At 35.9% G+C, this 12,887-nt stretch overlaps 1 protein-coding gene and 1 pseudogene across 1 annotated transcript in view; one reads left to right on the forward strand and one right to left on the reverse strand.

Moving 5' to 3' along the window:
* The window catches only part of DNAJC1 (DnaJ heat shock protein family (Hsp40) member C1), a 194,815-nt gene that overhangs the window by 70,130 nt on the left and 111,798 nt on the right, over positions 1 to 12,887 (reverse strand). The window lies entirely within an intron of this gene.
* LOC131753057 (HIG1 domain family member 1A, mitochondrial pseudogene) lies at positions 2,815 to 3,208 on the forward strand (annotated as a pseudogene).

Below are 12,887 nucleotides of genomic sequence, written 5' to 3' on the forward strand. Positions count from 1 at the left end.
TGAATCTTGGAGACAGATGAAGGATGGCTGAATCAGACATACAGTAAAAGGTAAAGAAATGGCATTTTCCCAAGGACAGTGGTGTGCTGGAGCCCACTTACACCAGCTCATGAGAGCCAGCTGCCGAAGTTTCAGGAACTGTGTGAGCCAGTAATTAAATGTATCCATTATTAAAAATTAAATTATATAAACTTCTAATTAAATTATACTAAAAAAGGTAATAGTCAAAATTCATTGCTTCCTATTTTACATTTTATTATTACGTATGCCTTTGAGGGTATTCACACCTAGTGTACCTACATAATGGAAATATTACAGAAGGTAAACCACCGCTCCACATCTTTTCCCAGCTCCACTTTCAGTGACTCCATGTTGATAATTTCAAATCAGCCATGATGAGAGTAAATTACCAGTAAAATTGGCAAATGCTACACATTGAGGCTTCTTTTTTTCCCTCCAAAGAATCAATTTTAAAAAATTCACCAACCTCCCAGTACCATGGGGTATTCTAAAAATATTTATAAGGATGGCTGGTTTAAAAGCAGTAACACTGTGAAATACTTGGAAAACTACTACCTGAAAAATCATTGATGACAAATAGCGAATATTATCTTAAATGCTACTAAAATATAAATTAGATGAATCCTGGAATACTCCAGAATATAAATAAATGACTTTTTATTTTACAAAGAAAAATATGCCACCCATCTTTGACTGCTATGACTTTGGGGGTTTAATTTTGGTTTGGAGTCATTCTAAACAGAAAATGAAGAGGATGTGGCATAAGGGCAGAATAAGAAACCACCAAGAGTCATTGTTGAATACTTCACAGGCCCATGCTCACAGCTCTAAGTGTTACCATCAACATTTTAAAATAGGAACAGCATTCTGGAAGTTGTTTTCCTGATGAAGATACATGCCCTTCTTTTCCACTTAAATAACTTTCTCGTGTTTACATTCACACCCCTACTCAAGTATCTCTTTTCTGACAATAATCTGATTTTGTTTCTGTTGTTTTTGTTTACTCACTTTTCTGTACTCACCATAACTCTTTCAAAACATTTTTTGTGTATATGGAATAAAGTGAAACTGAGGAGGGCAGCCATGTTTCTTAGAACTTTAGGGTTTTTCCAAGATGCCTTGCCTCATGGGGTGAGGAAGAGGCCATATGGATGGGACTTTAGCCTCCCTCATTCTGACATTAACCAGAGAAGCTCAGCCTTTTGTAGCTGTCTTTCATATATTGGGGTTATGTGTAAAATGTCACTAGGAAGGAAGGGAGGGAGGGAAGGAGGTGGAAAGAGAGAAGAAAAGAAAGCCAGTGTGTTAGAGAACTTAGGTACACCAATGTTTGAGTGTGTGTGTGTGCATATGCATGCATATGTACCACCTGTAATTATGCAAGGTGTGTTTGTGTGTGTCTTGGGAGGAATAGGTATAGGGAGATTGGGTCTATTCATGGTTAAAACACAAGTGCATTTTTAACTGAATTATATGCATTATATTTTACACATACACCTACACAAAGATCTAATTGATTTAAATTACTGGTATTCGAGGTTTTTTAAATTAAAACTTAAAGTTACAGAGTATGTAGATAATCTAGGTTTTAAAGGGAACAAGAAAACAATTCTAAGTTTTGAATCTTCACATAATTACATCATATGTGTTTTAAAAGATAATTTCATGTGTTGTGTATTTTTTATAAAACAAGGGCAACACTATCTCTCAAAACAAACAGAAACAAAGAACACTTTACAGAGATAAATAAAATGAGAAGTCCCTGAGATAGTAAACTTTTAGACAATAAAACACACTGCTGGTTGGAATACTGTCTTTTCAAGAATATAGCCAAACACCTTTCAAACTAGTCTTTCAAGTTTGAAAAGGGAAAATAAATAAATTCACTGATTTAAATTACTAGAAATGCATTTACTTTAAAGACCTTTTCTTTTCTTTTTTCCTACAGCAAGTAAATCAATCAAAGAGTAAAGAGGAAAGTGCAATAATGACTGTAAGACAAGGGTTCAAGGAAGATGAAATACTGGCTGTATGGAAGATGTGTGTTCCACAGACTTTGTTCTGAGGTCTTCCGTCCCAATACCAATCAGGCCCCATCTAGCTTAGTTTATGAAATCTGACATGGGTACAGCCTATGGCAATAAGGATGCAGGATAGTGATTTTATTTCTTATTTTATTCATTGCAGCCCCAGGGAGAGAGATAACGAGAACAGGAATGAAATCCAAGTCTCCTACATAAAACACTGCAGAACATTACCACTAGGTCACCAGAGGGAAAAAGAAGAAACTATTTTATTTTAGAAGAGTTCATTTGTTATAGTATTTATGGTGGAAAATTATTTTGTTTGACTTACCAATGACTCATTAAAACCTCACTTTATTAATCATATACATGGATTGTTTTCGCACAAAAAATGTTTGACATCTGCTCACTGGACTTAAAATACTTAACTACATTGTCTCAGAAATCGGAAAAAAAAAAAAGACTATCACCAACTTATAATGTCGGGCAATTATAATCAGAAATAACTTTTTATATTTCACTTTTTATCTGATATTCCTACTATTTGGATATTTGTCATCTTTTATTTATTGCTTTAAAGTGCTACAGGCACTGCCACTAATGAAAGCTGTGGCAAATTCTGGGAGAAATTACCTGGGTTTGACCCTTTCGAGAGCTTAAGAAGGGAGGCCGGCTGCGCGCGGGACCGGGAAAGGCCGGGCCGACTGCTGGTGCGCGAGGTGGGTCAGAAGCCGGAAGGAGCCTGCGACATCGTGCTGTTGTCTGAAGATTCTTCAATCACTATGTCAAGTGACAAAGATGTTTCTCTTTCTTCGTATGATGAAGATCAGGGATCTAAACTTATCCGAAAAGCTAGAGAGGCACCATTTGTCCCCAATGGAATGGCAGGTTTTGCAGCGATGGTTGCATATGGATTATATAAATATTTGGAAGGGCGGTGGCAATACTAAGGTGTCTGTTCACCCGATCCACAGCTGCGTGGCAGCCCAAGGCTTTGTTGTGGGAGCAAAGGCTCTTGGTATGGGCTAGTCCATGTATCAGGAATTCTGGGCAAAACCTAAACCTTAGAAGAGGAGATGCTGTCTTGGTCTTGGTGGTGCTTGCTTTAGTTAGACATCTCATATTGAGTTTACATGTTTATGTTGAAAATAAATTCTGTGGGTCGGACAATAACAAGGTAATTTGAATATTGGCTCCCTTTCTTGCAGGCTTGATTTGCCTAGTGACTAGTTCACTAGCCGGGTCATTCAGGGGAGTCAGATTAGCACAGAAACATGTCACTTTTTTTTTTTTTTTTTTGTGGTATGCGGGCCTCTCACTGTTGTGGCCTCTCCCGTTGCGGAGCACAGGCTCCGGACGCGCAGGCCCAGCGGCCATGGCTCACGGGCCCAGCCGCTCCGCGGCATGTGGGATCTTCCCGGACCGGGGCACGAACCCGTGGTCCCCTGCATCGGCAGGCGGACTCTCAACCACTGCGCCACCAGGGAAGCCCAACATGTCACTTTTAAATGCACTTGATAGTCGTACAATGTTCACCTTCTTAAACTCTGCTGATAAAATTAGTTGTAAAGAGGACAACATGCCAACCCTGAAAATGCTCCCAGTTGCTGCAGAATATCATATGCTTTTGATGTAATGTAGGAATCCTATTTACCCCAGTTAATTTAACTCTTTCTGACTGCCTTGTGGACTGAGTACTGTTTTTAAGGTCTGGTTGGCTCTTGAAAAACCCTTTCAGAACAGTGCACGGAATACAACATTATAAACCTCCCAGCAACTATGTGTGTGTTTTTAAACCAAACCTAAAGAGCTGGTAACAGCTGCTTTGAAGTGGTATCTGTTTCAGAATCATAGATGTAAACATGAGAATAACTTAACTGTAGATCCCCGTTTAGCTGTTTTGTAACTGCAGAATTATAGTTTGCTGCTGTTATATTAGAATAATTTTTAAATGGCATTTTGAAATAGAAGTGTGTATTTTAAGTGCTAATGCAAAGGTAAATGAAAAATACTTTTAAAATGTGTGCAGTCTGTTTATTTTCTCTGAAAGAATCATAAATGTTAAACTAAATAAATTGCCTATAATGGAAGTGATTTATGAGCAAGCTGGTTTGGTCACACATTATACAAACTTTGGTATACTACAGAATGCTTTGTTGTACTTGTGAAATTCTCTTGTCTAACCTGAATTTACATTCCATGGTGATAACATAGTAAATGTAGTGTAAAGTAAGTGAACACCAAAAAAAAAAAAAAAAAAAAAAAAAAAGAGCTGAAGAAGGTTAAGAAATTCCATAGATGGATTCATGCCTCATATACTTACACTGGTTGAGCCATGTAAAATTCCTGATATTTGAATGTTTCTACCCTAAATAACAGCAATTGCATATGACTGAACTAAATATTGTACAGTGCCGCTGATAATCAAACACCCCTGGCAAAATGGAAAAAATGTTACCAGGGCTCTTATGAGAGTTAAATAAGCAACTCAATGTTCAGTAGGACACAGGTCAACATCTGACACAAGATGTCAAGAATGATGATAATAATGATAAAACTTTGTATTTCCCCTATTTGACATGGAATTATCAGTAAAGTCAACAGCTAGCTTTCTGCTATGGTATTTTCCTTATGCAATTTGTCTATATGAGCTATACAGAGGTATAGCCTCTGTCTACGGTCATTTGCCACCATGTCATATGCCCAGGGTAACCTTTCCTAGAAGTTCACCTCTCCATTACATCATTTTACAGCAATATTTTGTGAGAGCTTATAAACGTGGTACTTAAAACCTTTCCGAATATATAGGACAAAACAAAACTAGTTAGGGAGATTATTGGAGAAGCTCTTGAACAAAGTTAGTCAACTTCTTAATACAAACAGCAGAGAGGTCAATTGGGACATATATTTCTCTTCATTTGGTTTCTACTAATTAAAGGACAAAAGAAAAAATTTAATGTAGATGAAAAAAAGACTTTGAAAATGACAGGAAGATCCCAAAGAAGGCCAGAATAAAAGGAAAATTTTGGTTTAGGGTTTTTCAGTTTACAAAATGTTTTAACATACATACTTTTATCTCTAAGGTAGAAAGATCAGATAATTTCACACTCTTTGTATGGTGTTAAGTAATAAGAAAGCAAAAACCCAGATCATATAGGTAATAAACAGTGATGCTAAAACTAGAACTTAGGTCTTCAAATCTTAAGAATCCAGTATTTTGTTTCCCACTCCCCCCATTATTATGGTCTCTCAGCAGAAGCCACCATGATAAATTACTCTGGACACTTGATCAATTTAACAAGTATCTACTGAGAGTATAATGTGTGCACATTTCTACAGTCAGTTCAACCAAAGAAACCATAGGTAAAAATTCTAATGAGAAAAGAATACAGGTTTTGAAACAAAGGAATCCAGGAAATGAAATGCTGTATCATCACACAGTTCTACACACAAAAAACTCCTGTATGACTTCATTTTAACTACTTACATATGCAATGACCTTATTTACAAATGTCACTTTCTCAGGTACTGGGAGTTAGGGATTTAACATATAAATTTTAGGGGGACACAGCTCAACACATAACACACAAAATACACAAAAAAGATAGATGAATTAAAGGGTCAAAGGTCATTTTATTGTCTGGGGAGTAGCAACAGAAACTCATGCAAGACTATAATAAGAGGCATATTGAATACTACATATTATCCACAAAAGGAAGACTAAAAGAGTGTATAAGGACATCAAGTTTATAGAAGGGAGAAATGGAAATTAAAAATTAATCCAAAAGACAGCAAGAGAGGAAACAGATAAAGAGGGACAAATAGAAAGCAAATACTAAGATGATAAATTTGAACCCCCAAATATCACTAATTATACTAAATACAGATGAATTAAAAAGCTCATCCCAAATTCCTAAAATGGTAAACTTAAATAATAAAAAAAACTATATATAAACAGAAGGCAGTAACAGAAAGATATCTGGAAAATACCTATCTTTTAGGAAAATAAACATGAGTTGAAGAGGAAATCACAAGGAAAATTAGACTTTCAAACTGAATGAAAATGAATACCTAACATCAAAATTTGTGGGATACAGCTAAAATACAAATATATAAATATTAATATCAAATATAAAGCTCTACATTTAAATAATTCAGTGTTCAGAAAAAACTTACAGCATTAATACTTAGAAAAGAAAGAAGTTCTCAAATCAATGACCTAAACATCCACCTTAAGAAACTAGGAAAAGAGCAAATTAAACCCCAAATAAGTAGAAGACAGGAAAAAATTAATAGTGGAAATCAATGAACACAAAACTAAAAAACAACAGAGGAAAATCAATGAAACCAAAAGCTGATTTCTAAAGAAAATCAGTAAAATAGATGTACTTCTAGAGACCCTGACCAAAAATAAAACAGAAGACACGGGGCTTCCCTGGTGCTGCAGTGGTTGAGAGTCTGCCTGCCAATGCAGGGGACATGGGTTCAAGCCCTGGTCTGGGAAGATCCCACATGCTGCGTAGCAGCTAGGCCCGTGAGCCACAACTACTGAGCCGGCGCGTCTGGAGCCTGTGCTCCGCAACAAGAGAGGCCGCGACAGTGAGAGGCCTGTGCACTGCAATGAAGAGTGGCCCCCACTCGCCGCAACTAGAGAAAGCCCATGCATGGAAACGAAGACCCCAAAATAAATAAATAAATAAATAAATAAATAAATAAAATTTTTAAAAATTGCAGCTCCCTAACACCCAGTATTCCCTTCTTTTCCCCCTCCTTGTTCTCTTAAAAAAAACAAAAAACAGAAGACACAAATTATCAATATCAGAAATGAAAGAGACATCACTACAGATATTAAAATGATAATAAGGGAATATTATAAACAACTTATTCCAGTATATTCAACAACCTGGATAAAAGTCAAATCCCTTCAAAAAGAAAAACAGACAAAGATACCTTAACAAAAAAATAGATGGAATTCCATACAAATGCTTGTAGAAAAGAGAAGAGGAAGGAACACTTCCCAATGCATTCTATGAGGCCAGTATTACCTGATATGAAGAGGACAAAAAAACATTAAAATATAACAAAATTGTAGACCTATCCTTCATGAAAGCTGCTAGGACTAATAAGTGAGTATAGCAAAGTTACAGGATAAAAGGCTAATATACAAAAATTAATTGTATTTCAATATACTCACATCAGTAACTGAAATTAAAAATATAATTTAGAATAGTATAAAATATGAAATATTTAGGTATAAATTTGACAAAATATGTTCCTAAGAGAAATTAAAGGAGACTTAAATAAAATAAGAGATATACCATGTTAATGGATCAAAAGACTCAATACTGGGACTTCCCTGGTGGCGCAGTGGTTAAGAATCTGCCTGTCAATGCAGGGTACATGGGTTCGAGCCCTGGTTCGGGAATATCCCACATGCTGCGGAGTAACTAAGCCCATGCACCACAACTACTGAGCCTGCGCTCTAGAGCCTGTGCTCCGCAACAAGAGAAGCCACCTCAATGAGAAGCCCACACACTGCAACAAAGAATAGCCCCCACTCGCCACAACTAGAGAAAGCCCGTGTGCAGCAACAAAGACCCAAGACAGCCAAAAAAAAAAAGACTCAGTATTGTTATGATGCGAAATCTCCCCAAATTTATCTACAGAACAATTCAACTGCAATAAAAATTCCAGCAGAATCTTTTGTACAAATTGACAACTTGATTTTAAATTTTATAAAGAAATGTAAAGAACTAGAATAGCCAATACAATTTTGAAAAGAAGATAACAGTTGGAGGATTTATACTATCTGATTTCAAGGGTTATTATATAGTTTATTATCAAGACAAATTGTATTGGTGTAAATATAGACATAAGATTAAAAAACAGAATAGAGAGTCTAGTAATAAACCAACACATATACAGTCAATTATTTCTTTATTTTGCCTAACTGAACACTGGCCTAATGCTAAAAGCTCTTCCCTGGGGCCATTTTGGGGAAATGGTTACTGTCTAGTATCTTAGCCACTGCTTCCTGAGGCAACAGAAAAAAGCTGGGCATACAACAGATTAATCAAAAAGCTTGAGAGGAAAGGCTGAGGAATTAGATGCTCTGAGAATCTAGGCCACGTGCATGCTCAAGGCTGTGAGCATGGTCAGAAAAGACCTGAGAAGGACTTAAGTTCTCACCTGCTGTTGATCTTGAGGCTCTCTGGAAGCAGAAAGTAAAAGCTAAGGCAGAACTGTCAACTGCCTGACTGGGTGTAGAAGCTGAGCCCCAACACATACACAGAGCCCATGGCAAAGACTGGAAGAAATTTTGGCTCCAGGAATTCAAGGAAATCTCGGTCCAATTATTAGCTGATCACTAAGCTAATTGAATAGAGACTTCAGTGGCTACACAAAACAAAAGAAACAGAGTTTGTAGAATTAGTACAGAAAAGTCAGTAAACAAACAAACAACTACAATAAGCCAAACAACAATAAATCCTGGAAAGGGGAGAGAATCTGATTTTTTCAGAGTCGCAACTAATAACAGTCACAATACCCAGTGTTCAACAGGAACGATAATTGCCATATCTGCAAAGAAACAATATAGTATGGCCCAAAAAAAGGAAAAAATAAATAGAAACTGTGCATGAGGAAGACCAGACATTGGAATTTCTAGGCAAAAGCTTTAAATCAGCTATTTTAAATATTCAACAAGCTAAAGGAAACCATGCCCCAAAAGCTAAAGGCAAGTATGAGAACAATGTGTCACCTAGTTGAGAATAAATCAATAAATAGGTAGAAATTATTAAAAGGAATAAAATAGAAATTCTGAGGGTGAAAAGTGCAATAACAAATTAAGAATTCACTAGAGGGGCTCAACAGCAGATTTGAACAGGCAGAAAAAGAATCAGCAAACTGACAAATAAACCCACTGAGATTATCTGGTCTGAAGAACAGAAAGAAAAGAGAATTAAGAAAAATAAGCAAAGCCTCAGAGGCCTGTGGGATACCATTAAACATATCAACATATGCTTAATACGAGTAACAGAAAGGTGAAAGGAGGAAGGGGAAGGGGGCTGAGAGAGAAAGAGAGAATATTTTTAGAATAATGGTCAAAACTTCTAAAATTTGAAGCTCAATGAACTCCAAAAGGATAAACTCACAGGAATCCACATCTACATACATCACAATCAAACTGATCAAAAGCTAAAGACAAAGAAAGAATCTTCAAAACAGGAAAGGACAAGTAAATCATCATGTACAAGTGATCATCAATAAGATTAACATCTGATTTCTAATCAGAAACCAGAAGGTAGTGGGATGATGTACTCAAAGTGCTGAAAGAAAAGAACAGTCAAATCAAAATTATTTATCTGGTAAAACTATCCTTCAAAAATGAAGGAAAAATTTTGACATTCCCAGATAAACAAAAAGTGAGAGAGTTTGTTGCTAGCAGTCTGGCCCTACAAGTGCTTAAAGGGACTCCTTCAGAATGAAATGAAGGGACATTAGACAGTTACTCAATGGCATATGAAGAAATAAACACCAGGATAGGTGTTTTTGTATTTACACAAGTAAATATAGAAAATAGCATAAATGTAATTTTTGTTTGTAATTCTTTTCTAATCTCACTAAAAGACAACTGCATAAAGCAATAGTTATAAATCTAAGTTGACAGGCACACAATATATACAGATTTAATCTGTGACAATAACACATTATATGGCGGAAAGTTTAACACTACTGAAACTAAGTTGGCATTAATCCTGCCTAGATTGTTATAAATTAAGATGTTAATGTAATCCCTAGAGAAACCACAAAATATATGTCTGAATAAAGACCTGTATGTGAATGTTCATAGCATTTTTATCATACTCCCAAAGTGGAATCAAACTAAATATCCATTAGCTGAAGAATGGATAAACAGTATGTGATATATGCATATAATGGAATATTATTTAGCCATAAGAAGAAATGAAGTACTGTTAAATAACACAACCTTGAATACTTTATGCCAAGCAAAACACAAAAGGCCACATACTGTATGATACCAATTATGTGAAATGTCTAGAATAGGCAAATCCATAGACAGAAAGTAGATTAGCAGTTGTCAGGGAAGGGGAGAGAGGGGAATTGGAGCTAACTGCTAACAAGTAGAGGGTTATTTATTTATGTTTGGTGTGATGAAAATCTTTTTGAATTAGATAGTGGTGATGGTTGCACAACACAGTGAATAGACTACAACCACTGAACTGTGTGCACTTTTAAATGGTGAATTTTATGTTATGTGAAGTGTGTCTCAGTAAAAAATGCTATAGAAAGCCTACAGCATGTATCACATTTAACAGTTAAACAATAAAAGAATATATAATTTTAATAATGAAATAAAACTTTTAATAAAGAAAGCTTTTTTGAGATTGGAAATGAAACAAAGATAATTATATCACTTTTATTCTACATGTACTAGAGATCCTTAGCACAAAAGAAAAAAAAGTGTAATACTCAGAGAAACTGTTAAAATTAAAAAATAAATTTAGCAAGGCTGCAGGATACAAGGTTATTATACAAAAATCAACTGTATTTCTATATAGCAAATATAATTGGAAAGTGAAGTTTAAAAAAACAATATCATATATAATATCATCTAAAAACACTAAATGACCAGGAATAATTTTTTTTTAATGTGCAGTATATACACACAAAAACCTGTAACACATTAAAAAACTTTTTTTTAAAGACCTATATGAATGGATTTATTCATGGGATGTAGAGTCAATACTGTCTGGATGCCAGTTCTTGCAATATTAATCTATATATTCAATGTAATCCCAATTGAATAATTTGTGGAAAATGGCAAGTTACTTTAAAAATTTATATGTGAGGGCTTCCCTGGTGGCACAGTGGTTAAGAATCCGTCTGCCAATGCAGGGGACAAGGGTTCAAGCCCTGGTCCGGGAAGATCCCACATGCCGCAGAGCAACTAAGCACGTGCACCACAACTACTGAGCCTGTGCTCTAGAGCCGCGAGCCGCAGCTACTGAGCCCGCTCACCACAACTACTGAAGCCTGCACGCCTAGAGCCCATGCTCCGCAACAAGAGAAGCCACTGCAATGAGAAGGCCGCGCACCACCAGGAAGAGTAACCCCACTCGCCACAACTAGAGAAAGCCCGCATGAGCAACGAAGACCCAACGCAGCCAAAAATAAAATAAAATTAAATAAAATAAATTTTTAAAGAACTTATATGTGAATGTAAAGTGGCAATCTTATAGGAGGAAAACTAAGTTGGAAAATTACTGTACCAGATATCTAGTACACAGCTACAGTAATTAAGATTGTGTGGTATCAGCACAAACGTGGAGAAATAGATTAAATGGAACAAAGCAGGAAGTCTAGAAACAGACCACATGGTTATGGACACTTGTTCTATAATAAAGATGGAATTTGCAGAGCTGTAGGAAGCAGTCTTTTCTTTAACTGGTATTGGGTCAATTGATTTCAAAAACTTGTGAAAAAATATTAAACTTGATCATTACTTTACAATAAACACAAATATGAAGTCCAGGGGATTATGACTCTAAATGTAAAAAGTAGAATACTAAAGCTTCTAGAAAAATTTGGAAATATCTTTATGACTGCAAAGTGGGAAAAGATTTCTTAAACACAACACAAACATCAAATAAAGGAAAGGAAAAGACTGATGACTAAAATTAATAACTCTGGTCATCAAAAGACACCATTAAGAGAATGAAACGGCAAGCCAAAGGGGGAGAAAACACGTGCAAAGATTCACTTCTGAAATACATTAAAAACCTCTTTACAAATCAGTAAGAAAAAACACAGGCAACCCAATAAAAAAAAGACTTGAAAAGGCATTTCACATAGGAGAATATCAGTGTCCAATAAACATAAGAAAAAGTGTTTAAACTTATTCATCAAAGGTTATGCAAATTAAACCATAATTAAATATGACTACACACCTAACTCTATGGTAAAAACATAAAAGACTTGATCCAGTGTTGGCAAGGATGTAAAGTAATTGAAGTTTTCAGATCCTGTTGCTGAGCTATAAATTGATACAAACATTGAAAAAAAAAAAAACTATTCAGAATTATTTACTAAAGCTGACCCTTCAACTTAACTCCAAAAATAGAAATTTACACATACATGTACTGAAAGTACAATAGTGTGCACAGGAAACTTACTCATTATAGTCAAAAACTGGAAACATCAATCTCCAATGAAAATAAATTGTGCTATATTCCTAAATGGATTATACAGCAATGAAAATGAACAAATTACTGCTACACACAATAATGAAGAACTATCACAAATACTATATGAATAGAGGAAAGCAGATGCAAAATAGTACATATGGAATGTGTTATGGACTGAATGTCTGTGTCTGCCCCCCTCCATATGTTGCAATCCTAACCCTCAATGTGATGGTAGTAGGGGGTGGGGCCTTTGGGGTTCATTAGTTCATGAGGGTGGAGCCCTCATGAATGGGATTAGTGCCCTTATGAAAGAGACCCCAGAGAGGTCTCCCACCTCTTCCACCATGTGAGGACACAGCAAGAAGACTGCTGTCTACGAATAGGAAGAGGGCCCTCACCAGACACCGAATCTGCCGGCGTCTTGATCTTGAACTTCCCAGTCTTCAGAACTGTGAGAAATAAATGTTTGTTGTTTAAACCACCCAGTCTATTATATTTTTGTTACAGCAGCCTGAATGGACTAAGGCAGGACGATTCCAGTTATAAACTTCAAACAGCAGGAAGAACTAATCTATGGTTAGAAGTCAGGATAATCATTATCTTTGTAGAAGAAAAGAAAGGTAGTGACCAGGAT

This window comes from Kogia breviceps, chromosome 3 (genome assembly GCF_026419965.1).
Source record: "Kogia breviceps isolate mKogBre1 chromosome 3, mKogBre1 haplotype 1, whole genome shotgun sequence".
NCBI lineage: Eukaryota > Metazoa > Chordata > Mammalia > Artiodactyla > Physeteridae > Kogia > Kogia breviceps.